The sequence below is a fragment of the Marmota marmota genome, unplaced genomic scaffold (assembly GCF_001458135.2).
Source record: "Marmota marmota marmota unplaced genomic scaffold, marMar, whole genome shotgun sequence".
In the NCBI taxonomy this organism is placed as follows: domain Eukaryota; kingdom Metazoa; phylum Chordata; class Mammalia; order Rodentia; family Sciuridae; genus Marmota; species Marmota marmota.
In genome coordinates this window covers 4898267-4909398 of record NW_025999924.1, presented here as the reverse complement: position 1 = coordinate 4909398, position 11132 = coordinate 4898267, and positions in this window count along the sequence as shown.

Sequence of the window (11132 nt, the reverse complement as noted above, 5' to 3'; positions counted from 1 at the left end):
AAAAAAAAAAAAAAAAATGCCGAATGTCTTCTCTGATGTAAGGATGCTGATTCATAATGGGGATTGCAGAGCATGGGAGGAATAGATGACTTTCAGATAGGGCAAAGGGGAGGGAGGGGAAGGGAAGGGGGATGGGGGTAGGAAAGACAGTGGAATGAGACAGACATCATTACCCTAAGTACATGTATGAAAACCCAAATGGTATAGACCAAGGAGAGGAAAAACTGAGTCAAATGGTGGTTTCATTCCCAGTTTTCCAAGGAATCTCTGTATTGTTTTCCATATTGGCTGCACCAATTTGCAGTCCCACCCACAATATATTGAGTGTACCTTTTCCCCCACATCCTCGCCAACACTTGTTGTTGTTTGTCTTCATAATAGTGGCCATTCTGATAGGAGTGAGATGAAATCTTAGAGTAGTTTTGATTTTCATTTTTCTAATTGCTAAAGATGATGAACATTTTTTCATATATTTGTTGATTGATTGTATATATGGATGGCACTGGAGAAGATAATACTAAGTGAAGTTAGCCAATACCCAAAAAAACAAATGCTGAATGTTTTCTCTGATATAAGGAGTTTGATTCATAGTGGGTAGGAATGGGGAGGAGGAATAGAGGAACTAAGATAGGGCAGAGGGGTGGGAGGGTAAGGGAGTGGGCAGAGGGTTAGAAATGATGGTGGAATGTGATGAACATCATTACTCAAAGTGTATGTATGAAGATGTGAATTGGTATGAATATACTTTATATACAACCAGAGATATAAAAAATGTGCTCTATATGTGTAAGATGAATTGTAATGCATTCCACAGTCATTTATAAAAAAATCAATTAAAAAAGAAAACACGAATAGTGTGACTCTAATTTGTGTTCAACCAGAGACATGAAAAATTGTGTTCTATTTGTGTAACATGAATTGAATTGCATTCTGCTGTCATATATAAAATATTAGAATAAATAATTTTTTTTAAAAAAGGAGAGGAAAGAAGAAATGGATGAAGTAGGTGAACATATGGGAAATCATACCAGGCAGAAAAAAAAAAAGAAAAGAAAAGCTATAAAACAATATTGAAGCTGGGCATGGTGGCACACACCTGTAATCCCAGCAATTTAGGAGGCTGAGGCAGAGTATCACAAGTTCAAAGCCAGCCTCAGCAACTCAGCAAGACCGTGTCTCAAAATAAAAACTAAAAAGGGGCTGGGGATGTAGCTTAGTGGTTAAGCACCCCTGGGTTCAATTACTGATTACCTCCTCCCCCTCAAAAGACATTAAAGGGACATTATAGAACGTAAAATTAAAATATTTTGACATTTAAAAAATAATAATTGGTTGAGTTAAAAGTAGGTAAGAAATGGCAAATCAGCAAATCAGTAAACTTGAAGTAAATGAAGAGAAATTATGGTTATGCAATCTGAGAATTTAAAAAAAATGAGAAACATGAATGAAGTATCAAGTAATTCAACAAATCTGCAACTAAATTACAGGAGAGGAGAAAATAGGGCAGAAAAATATTTGAAATGATATTTCAAAAAATATTTGAAGAATATTTTTCTTTAGTTTTCTTGTATAGATCTAAGAAGTTCAGCAAACCCTAAGCAAGATAGGTTCAAAGAAAATAATACATAAGTACAACCAAGCCAAACCACTGAAAGCTGAAATATAAAGTATTTAAATCAGCCAGAATAAAAAGATAGTAGATTAAAAGATAAAGAAAGATAATTCTCTATCAACACAACATCTCTAAAGTGTCCTTTCCTACAAAATCTTGAATTAAAATATCGATGAAATTAGGACTAATATTCAGAAAACAAAATTTGAAATAATTAATTTTGATCAGATTTCACTAAATTCTTTGGCCGAAGGGAATGAGTTCAGGAATAAATGAAGAGAAGGAAAGGATCATCAGAAAAACAACAAATAAACTAAAATACTGGATGGAAAAAAAATAGAAAAAAAAAACAATTAAATGGTATACTCAAACTCAACCATATGAGAAGCACAGATTTTGCAGATGAAATAGAAAAGCAAAAACCAAATATCTACTCTCTGCAAAAGTTAGTATTAACAAAATTGATTAAGGCTTTATGAAGAAAAAAAATCCTTGCTTCCTTCAAATATTAAGCCATATAATAAAGTATCTTGGCAGCAGTCTAATTAGACATAAAGACAAGAAGCATTACCAGAGATAATGTGGGGTGTTTCATAATGGTGAAAAGATTAATTCATTGAACTATAGCCATCCTAAATTTGTGCACACCTAAAAATAGTGCTATAAAACATATTAAACAAATCTGACAGAAATACAGGGGAAGTAGAAAAAGGCATATTCCCAGTTAAATATTTGAAAACCTCTTTTTTAGTATTTAATAGAAAAATAGACCAAAAAATCAATAAGATTAGAGAATATTTAAATAGCATCAATCAACCTGACCTAGTTGTTAATTATAGGGTACTAAACCTAACTGGAGAATACATATACACACAGGTACAGTGTGTGTGTGTGTGTGTGTGTGTGTGAGATATGTGTAGATGAAAAGTGATTTTTGTTTGTTTGTTTTGTGCTGGAAATCCATCCCAGCGTCTTACATGTTCTAGGCAAGCACTCTACCACTGAGTCACATCTTATTATTAGAAGTGGCCCCTGTAGGGATTGAAAAAGTCTTATACAGAAAGTTTTGGTATTCACAATTTTATTTTAAAATGAAAAATTACTTCGTTTAAATAGCCATATGATTAAATATCTCTTGTGCCAATACAAAACATGTTCTTGAACTTCTATAGAGGAAGGAATCCTATCTCAGACTTGTGTCATGTACATTTGTTTCATCCAGGGATGAAGTTGAATTTTGAACTCAGAGCAAGATTCACAGCCCCAGAGACACTAGAACTTAAAAAAAAAAAAAAAAAAAAAACTTTTCTGATATAAACAATCCCAAATAGAGTCAAATTCTTCCCCTTGCAATGAAGTAATTAAAGGAAATTTAAAGTCTTAGTATCTCCTTATTTCACTCCAAATGTGTAACATAAAAATAGAGTATCAGATATTGATGAGTATTATAATTGTAAAGCTTCTTCCCTGTTGGGCAACTGAGGTGAGACTACAAAACGTCGTGTTCACTGTCACTGTAACAATGATTTTGTGGATGGAAAGTACTTCCAAGGAGTTCTGGTTCAGAACTCTGGGGGAAGGATGTAGAATATTACCCACTGGACATCAGAAACACCGAGATCCATGGAAGATCTGAGTTGCAAATGACAAGTGACAGGCCTTAAATTTTGAGGATGCTCACCTGAGTTCTGCTTTTCTGTATGTTTGCTATGCACTATACTGTCTATAAATTTTAAACAAGCATCTTGGGGTGGGCAGGAATGAAGAGTCTTTATGGATCATGACTTGCCAGGCATCTCTGTGTCATTGAGATCCATCAGATGGCAGAGATGGCAGAGGGAACAGTGGAATGAATGGAGCTGTCAGTCTAGTACCCATTTCAATTAACTTCTGGAATGACTACAATCTCATTTTTGTCATATTGTGTTGAAAAGATTTTAGAAGATAACTTTCTCACTCATGTGTCTCAGGTTTGAGCAAGCAAAGGTATAAAGAAGGGGGGAACTCTCCCAACTCATTAAACTTAACCTTAACTTGAACTTAAGATAGCTAAGATCTTAAAATATTGCACTTGATTTGGAAGCTGTAAGCACATTTTTAAAAAAATCTCCTCAGTACTGTTTTCATAGGAAGGAGGAAAATAAGGCAAATATCTGGGTTATTGAATGGTCAGGAAAGTTAAAATCCTTGGGAAAATATCAATGAGTTGATTATACCTGACTTTCTTAAAATAATTTGTAATTTCACCTGGCTTATATTCTTATATTACCATAAACTCCCAAAATGCTGTTGGGTGGTTATTCCAAGCACAGCTGAGAGGTAATTTCATATTAACCAGGAGGTTGTTGAGTAATGATTTCCCTGAAATCAGTTGAAATAAATAGTACTCTACAGGTGCCAGTTATTTGTTATTGTTTAATCAAAATTGTCAGGACAGATATATTTAACTAAGAGCAATTTCACTGGTTAGGTCAGAATGATAGAACTAATGCAAATATATTGTGATTTTGCTATTTGTTTTTCACTTTGTTTGACTATTTCACACATCTTCCATAGTAAACTGTTGGAATCCACAACTGACAGCAGTGTTTCAAGGCCACACAGTTTATTTTAGTATTATCTGTCTGCAAGGAGGGTCATACTAAGTAGAAATAACTATGTCATTCTATATTTCTAAAGCCAAGACTTCTTCTGTTCACATGAATACTGGCCACCTATGCTCTTTCTAATTGAGGGCCCCAATGACACAAAACAGCAACATTTCCTACAATGCCTCTCTAAGGAAAATAGAACAAACAGGAAAAACAAAACTTAGAAAAAATTTCAAGAGAAGTTACATGGTATGCCTAAACACACACACACACAACAACAACAACAACAACAACAACAAAAACACCTACTTGAAATGTACACAAAATTTCTTAACCTACTTTCAAATCCCCAGAAGCCATGAAGCCCAGCAACTTTTTCCCAAGTGTTCCACAACTGGAAAAAAAATGGTGGAGAAAGAAGAAGGGAAAGAAAGCAGAAAAGTGCTATAAAGTTAAATTTGATGGGTCATCATTTCTGTGATGCTCATTCAAAGCCCACAATTCCTCTAGAGTATGCTCCAAGACCACCTTCATCAGGAAACACCTCTGACACACTATGGTTGCTTCCTGGGAATTTAGCCCTCACTGCTCCTTGGCTCTACACATCCAGTGACTGACTATCCAATAGGAACTCTGTGTGTTTGAGAACTCCAGATGCACGGGTTCTCGGTAAATGTATTCTCTGCCATGTCTCTTTTCTAGAAATAAATCTCATAACATAAGGGACCTTATCACACTCTTATTACCATAAACTCCGATTTCTGCAATGCCGTGGCGCAGTTGGTATCCAGTGAATACTCATAATTTGGGGAAAAGAATCATAAGCATTATGAATTAAAGATACAGATTCTCAGTCCCACACTACACCTATGAGTCAGAATATCTGAGAGTTGGACAAGAGATGGGCTTTTGAAGAAAAATCTCCTGGTGATTCTCGGGCATAGAAAAGCTTAACTAACAATCATATTCCTTTCTAGGATTTCATTCAGGACTTGTCTTCAGCATTAGAACTAAGTCAAAACCAGAAAGTAGATGAGAGATGATTTCTCACTGATCATTCCCAACTATTGCTTTTTGAAAACCAAGAGTCAAAGTCACCATAAATTTTTAATGAGTTCTTTCTCCCTCCTCCCAAAAAGAAAGATAGTTTTGGTTTGTAATCTGGATTATACAGATTTCATATAAATAGTGTATACACGGATTATCAATTTTCAAGAAAAATAAATTTGAATTGCTTAATATTGAATTGATAAGAATGTTTATCTGATGTTTAGTTTCTCCGAAGAAAACCAGTCAAGTGAAACATCTGATCCTTAGGACTCATTTAATAATGCTGAGTGAATGAAATCACTCTTTAATGTCTGAGGATCAATATTATGATCTTGAATTATCATTTTTCTTTAAATATGAAGGATTTTTAGTGAATCAAAAAGTTTTATTTGGCAGGATAAAGAACAAACTAGATTTTAGCATAATAGTTTTTTAGACTTGTAAGAACTATTCTCAATTGTTTATTTTCTGTGCTAATTTATTATTTATTATTATTATTATCATTTGGTAATTTATTCTCTTATGCTTCATTTATTCATCTCTAAAAAATTAAAGTCTGTTATTAGATAAATAAATGAAAATTATTGTGTGTGCATACTTGGGAGAAAATGTTTTAATTTATAGAACATTATATCTTTTCTGAAAATTAAGGAAAAACTAAGTTTCTTTAAAGACTATTCTAAAATTCAGTGTAATCAGGTTTATATCAGCTTTCCTTTGATTATCTCCCTCATCCTCACTCTGCTTGCTTGGCATTGATCCTCTCCATGTGCCATTCTCTTCTGGTACAAAAGCACAAAAGAACATAGCTGTCTATGACCAGCCACATTGAAAGCCTGGGGTTCCTGTAATTACATGTGACAGGAGACTATCGCAAAGCATGCAACTCTCCCATTTCTTCCTAACATAGTTTCATACCTAATTCTTAATAATTTGGAGTTAAAACATAAATTTGTCTTTTAGATTAATAATAATAAGTTGATGATTTTCAGAGTTCAAAGAATAATTTTTTCATGCCAATCACCATCTGAGGCTGTAAAAAAATTGATAAGCTGATTTGTATATGAAATATATAAGTGATATACTTGTATATATGAAAATACAAAAGACACAGGTCAGCTAATATAAGCTTGGGGAAGACTGAAATTGGGAAATTTATACTACCAGATTTTGAGAACTTTCAATAATCTGCAGTAATTAAGATACTATGATATTGGCACAAAGTTGGATAAATCAGTCAACGAAGTAGAATAAAGAAGACAGGATATATAATAACTTGATTTTCAAGAAAGGGGTTAATGAAATTCAATGAGAAAAGTCTTTCAAGAAATACTTTTGGAGCAAATGGGTATCTATATTAAAAATAATCTTTAGCTCTTATTTTGTGGCATACACAAATCCATTTTTAGATGGACTACAGACTTTAAAAGCTAAAACAAATAAGTTTCTAGAACAACATTATCTAGTATTATGGCTACTAACTGCATGTAATTATTGAACATTTGAAATGTCTCTAATCCAAATTTAGACATGTTCTAAGTCTAAACTAGGCATTGATTTTAAAGATTTAGAACAAACAAAGATGTAAACTAGCTCATTAGTAATGTTTATATTAATGAGATTTTGAAATAATAATATTTTGATATATTTGGTTAGATACTAAATTATTAAAATAAATTCATCTGTTTCTTTTTGCTTTTGTTTATTGCAACTGCTGGAAAATTTAAAATTGCACATGTAGTTCATGTTTGTGGTTCACATTACATTTCTGTTGGACATGCTGCTCTAGAAGAAAACAGAAAAAATAATATCATCAAAATCAAAATATCTGCTCATCAAAAGACAGACAAAGTAAAAGGACAAGCCATTGAATTGGAGAAAATTCAATATGCATAACTAACAAGAGACTTATATACAGAATAAATTAAAAACACTAATAAATAATTAAGAAGATAAGCAACCATAGGGAGAAAATGAGAAAAATATTTAAACAGATATTTCACAAAACATCTTTTATTGGTGCTTACAGTTGTTCATAATGATGGAATTCATTATCACATATTCATGCATGTACACAATATAATTCAGCCAATATCTTTTCCTTTCCTCCTCTCCCCAATCCCTTTCCTCTATTCTACTGATCTCTCTTGTATTTTTATAAGATCCTTCCAACATTGCTTTTCCTTTTTCCTTTCTAGCTTTTTATATATGAGAGAAAAAACACAGCCCTTGACCTTCTAAGTTTGGCTTATTTCACTTACCATAATATTCTCAGGTTTCATCCATTTTCCTGCAAAAAAAACATAACTTAATGTTTCTCTATGGCTGAAAAAATTTATTGTGTATATATGCCACATTTTATTTATCCATTTATTCATTGATGAATACCTAAACTGGTTCCATGGTTGGGTTATTGTGAATTGTGTTGCTATAAACATGATCACTATAGTATGATGACTTAGATTCTTTTTTTGTTTAATTTGTTCTTTTTAGGTATACATGATTGTACAATGTATTTTGACGTACACGGAGGGAGTATAACTTATTCTAATTAGGATCCTATTCTTGTGGTTGTATATGATGTAGAATTACAATGGGATAGGAAAGTCAGTAGAATAATTTGTACTTTAATTCTTTAAGAAAAATACTGAGGAGTGGAATACATGGGCCCTTTAGTAGTTCATCCTGGTCTTTTGTGGAAACTCCATACTGATTTCCATAGTGGTTGTATTAATTTACAGTCCCACGAACTATTTTCTCCACATTCTCTCTAGCATTTACTATTTTTTTTTTAAATACTGGTGATTGTACCCAAGGGTGTTTAACCACTGAGCCACATCCCCAGCCCTTTATTATTGTTATTTAATTTTGAGACATGGTCTCACTAAATTGCTTAGGGCCTTCCAGAGACTGGTTTTAAACTTAAGATCCTCCTGCATCAGCTTCCTAAATTGCTGGGATAATAAGGGTGTGCCACCATGCCCAGCCTATTGTTTGTATTCTTGATGATTGTCATTCTGATTGGAATGAGATGAAATCCCAGTGTAGACTATTATAAAATGACCAAAACACATCAGAAAAATATGCAGATGGAAGTAATCATATGAAAATGTGCTCATCATTATTTTGCATTAAATAAATGCAAGTTTAAAAAGAACAATGAGATACCATTACACATTGCTAGAATTGTTAAATTATAAAATACTGACAATAGATAGCAAGGATGATGAATGTTAAGAATGCTGGAGGGAAATGCAAATGTAGCTTTACTATATAATCTACCAACTTCACTCCTAAGAGTTTGTCCAAATAATTTAAAAACTCATTCCCACACATAAATCTGCATAAAATATTTATAATGACCTTCTTTGTAATTGCCAATATCTGTAAGCAATAAAGATATCTTTAAATAAATGAATAAATAAATTGTGGTATGCGTGCAATGAAATACAATTGAATGATAGAAAGATATAGTTCTCAAGCCTTGCGATATTTGGATGAATCATAAATGCATGTTAAGTGAAAGAAACTTATCAAAAATGTTTAATATTTTATTATTTATTTATATACCTCTAGAAAAGGCAAAAATATAAAGTAAATAGATCAACAGTTGCCAGGATTTGGAGTTGAACAGATGACCTAAAGTCATTATTTTGAGGTGGGGTAGCTATTGTACAGATAGTAAAGTGGCATGTATGGTAGACACATGTGTATGTCAAAACCCATGGAACTTGACAAAGAGTGAACCTAATGTGTTCAAACAAACAAAAAAATATTAGGGGGTAGGTTGGGAGAATCCCAGGATGAAATGTTACGAAAGAATTTAAGCATATTACAAATTGACAAAACAGCCTCAATGAATGAAATGGAGTAGGGGGAAGTGTTAAGGTGTCTGGAATGTAGTATTCTGTAAGAGTAAAAGTAAAAGAACTATGAATGTTCAATAGTTATTTCCCATGGATAAATTAATCAACAATTCTGAAACCACTATACATGTATGCTAGAGCTGAATAACTAAGTAAATGAAGAGGAAAGAGCTTTCTCACTGCAGGATTGGGAAATTACAAATAAACAATGGAATGAGACCAGAATGATCTATATGGTAATGAATTAGAGTTGGGTGCATCATGAACTCATTCAGCTTAATGTAGATAAAAACAGGTACATATGTGATATTTAGGAATGTGTATGTGGACAAAAATTCTTTACTCTGTCACCTGCAAAATCTAGATGGAAGAACATTCCAGTAGCAACTAGTACATCTGCTGACAGGTCTTGCTTTTTAATAACTTTTCCAATAGAAATAAACAAACAAATTTTTTTTTTAAAAAAACCTTTTTGGAGAAGAAAATAAAAGGACTTTTTGGAGAAATAGGACTAAAGCAGATATATAGAAAAATACAGATACAAATATAGGTTGTGTTGATAGATGGCATGGAATATCTTAAAAAGACATAAAGTAAGAAAGTGTAATTTTATACACACACACACACACACACACACACACGAGTACATCTAGAGCACATGGTAGCAAACCTGCAAGAAATCCCAGTTCCAATACTATAACAATTTGAACAAGGAAAAAACTAAGGTAGTATTGGATTATAACCCAAGTTTAAAAAATATATATGTAAATAAATAAATAAAAAAGACACACACACTTTCTTCATAGAATAATTGCAAATAATTTATGTAGATCTTCCCACTCAAGGAGCATAACTCCTTAAATATGGGCTATACATAGTGACTTCTGCAACATGGAAAGAGGCATAAACAAGAATACCTGTATAGAGGACAGCGGACAAATACCACCTCAGCCAAACCAAGGCTTATATCACCAGTGGTAAATCATGTTGATAACCTGAATCCTTGATACAACACTATGAGAATGACACTTTACCTCCTTGGTCATCCTCTTCCTACAGAGGAAAAGTCTACAAAAGACCTGACCAGTACTCCTCAAAATTGTCAAGTCATCAAAAATAAGGAAAGTCTAATATTTGTCATTATCTCTGTGTACTGCAATCCTGAATGAGATCTTATATCCCAAAGGAGATAGTAGGTAAATGCTAAAATAATTGAAATTGGGTATGAACTGCTGCTGTTAATAGTAATAGGGCTTGTGTCATCAATTATGACAAATGGACCATATTAACGTAAGATGTTAATAATGGGGAAATTGGATATGGGCTAGATGGAACACTCCATGATACTTTTGCAATTCTCTGTAATATTAAAAACAGTTTATTAAAAAATAAATATAGCCCTGCACCGGCAAGGTAGACAGAACTGTGACCACCCACAGAGCAGGCCCAGCGGCCTGCTGAGGGGCAGAGCCGCCCCCCACCCCCCGCGCCTGCCAGGTAGGCGGAACTGTGACCACCGACAGAAAAGGCCCAGTGGCCCGTGGCGAGACAGAGCTTCCAATCACTCCTGCAAGGTAGGCGGGCCTGTGACCCACCGGCAGAAGAGGAGCAGCGGCCTGCTAAGAGGCAGAGCCGCCCCTTCCCCCTGCGCCAGCAAGGTAGACAGAACACTGACCACCCACAGAGCAGGTCCAGCGGCCTGCTGAGGGGCAGAGCCGCCACCCACACCCCACGCCTGCCAGGTAGGCGGAACTGTGACCACTGACAGAAAAGGCCCAGTGGCCCGCGGCGGGACAGAGCTTCCAATCACTCCTGCAAGGTAGGCGGGCCTGCGACCCACCGGCAGAACAGGAGCAACGGCCTGCTAAGGGGCAGAGCCCCCCCCCCTGCCGCGCGCCTGCAAGGTAGGCGGAACTGTGACCACCAACAGAACAGGCCAGACCTGCAACTGACAAACAGAACAGGCCCAGTGGCCTGCGGAAGGGTAGAGCCACCCCACCCCCCCCGTGCCTG